The 2086-nt window shown below is 32.9% G+C and overlaps 1 protein-coding gene across 4 annotated transcripts in view; it reads right to left on the reverse strand.

Moving 5' to 3' along the window:
• The window catches only part of trrap (transformation/transcription domain-associated protein), a 123590-nt gene that overhangs the window by 4113 nt on the left and 117391 nt on the right, over nucleotides 1-2086 (reverse strand). The window lies entirely within an intron of this gene.

Here is a 2086-nt window from a genome sequence, read left to right on the forward strand (position 1 = left end):
TAAGTATTGAGTGCATAACTGAACATAATTACTTGAAGGTTGACTTTTTTGTATTAAAACACTTTTACTTTTTTGTATTAAAACACTTTTCTTTTATTGGTTGGATGAAATATGCTAATTTTTTGAGATAGGGATTTTTGATTTTTCTTTACTTTTTTGCCAAAATCATCAATATTAAAACAAGAAAAGGTTTGAACTACTTCAGTTGATGTGCAATGAATCTAAAATATACGGTATGAAAGTTTAATGTTTATCAGTACATTACAGAAAATAATGAACTTTATCACAATATGCTAATTTTTTGAGAAGGACCTGTATATCACGTTGACCTTTTTCAGATCCAAGCAGAAATGTTTCTTGTAAAGCTGCATTATGTTTGGATATTTTCCAGGGGTTTAATTTTCCAAAGACTGTGAAAGAAACACCTGTGCACAAAAGTCAGCAGCATTTAAAAATTAAACTTACAAAGGTGGGAAAAAAAATACATTTTCTTATTTTGTCCTAATCAAATTTAATCTTATCCACAGATGAAAAATATCAAATAAAAGTTTATCCTGTTAAATTTTGCTGCCATCATCAATCGATGGTTTCCCTTGGGAATTAAAAAAAATATTTTAAAATTATTGTATGTTTCAGTTGCAACATAGATTTATGTATAGTATATACTGTATACTTGTGTACATGTCAGTGATAATTTWTCTGCAGTGATAAAATATCTAACAGTCCAGCCAGGATTTTTTTTTAGATGATTGTTGTGGCCTAAAATATTTGATTTTGTTGCAGCTTTCTTTTTTAAGTTGCTGTTTGTAGCTTCATTTTATTTATTTATTATATTATATTTATGTTAACTAGCCACTAACAAAATTACTTAAAAAATCACCATATGACTAATATAAACAAAGTAAAGCTGTTCTTATGTGAAGACCCAAACTTAATGAAGGAATTCAGTGAGTTTGTTGAACTTGACAAATAAGAGGCTCGGTGCGAACCACTGTTATTTTTTATKTCTTAGTTAAACATTTATTTTGTCGACTGTTCATAACACAGTGAACTTAAATTCTTCTGACAGGTTGTCTCTAWTTTTAGGGAACACTTTCACCTGCCMGCAGGTTTTTATTTTTATTTTGTTTCCATTTAGGAAGGTGGAACTACTMGCATTGTTGCTGCTCACTTCTAGGCGGGTCATTACCCAGCTGACTGAAAAGGAACGCACCTAAATATTCTGTTTTACAGTACAAAGTGTTTGACAAGCAACAGTTTTGTCAGTGTTTTTCACCTCTTTAAAGYAAGCTTGAGCAAACTGACTTGCACATATTTTAGTTGAAACATTTGATGGCAAAAAAAATTTTTCTGGCATCGAACAGGATTTTGTCCTGCAGGCTTGAGATTCAAGGAAGTGAAACTGCACAGTGGAATAGAGTGATTCAATTTGTGTAAAGGTTTACAGCGTGTTCTTTTATTGTGTGTAACTGTGTGTTCTATGACTTTGTATTTTTAGCGTTTTTATAATGTAAAGCACTTAGAAATGCCTTGTTGCTGAAATATGCTATACAAAAAAATTCATTGATTTTATTTACATAAAGCCATCTAAAGCACTGCCCCAGTTTTCTAATCGTTTCTAACCTAAGAAAGGTACCATATTTATTCAAGTATAATGCATAAAATTTTATCCATAAAATCATCCATAAAGTTGGGGGGGTAGTATTATACTCAGATAAATATTTTTACTTATGTATTTTAACTGAAATATCGGCAAAATTTTTGAGTCCGGAAATGAGACCGCATCGTAAAAAGCAGTTGAAACGAGCTCACCTCTGACACTCCTCTGTGCTTTAGAGCAAGATAGTAACAGATCCAAGCAGGCGACATGATGTGAAAAAGGGGGGGAAAGCAGTCCTGCAGCTCAGTAATGATAATAAACTAATGACATTAGCATGTGACCGAGCCGCTGCTGGAACAACAACAACAGACACACGTCCGTCTGTAATGGCTGCCATCTACCGGTGTTTGAAAAAAGTTTGTATCCCTGAAAAAAGTTTCCCCACCAGAGGGGGCGCTTGCGAGTAGGAAGTAATCTGGTTGTATC

Source organism: Austrofundulus limnaeus, unplaced genomic scaffold, assembly GCF_001266775.1.
Source record: "Austrofundulus limnaeus strain Quisiro unplaced genomic scaffold, Austrofundulus_limnaeus-1.0 Scaffold215, whole genome shotgun sequence".
Classification (NCBI taxonomy): Eukaryota; Metazoa; Chordata; class Actinopteri; order Cyprinodontiformes; family Rivulidae; genus Austrofundulus; species Austrofundulus limnaeus.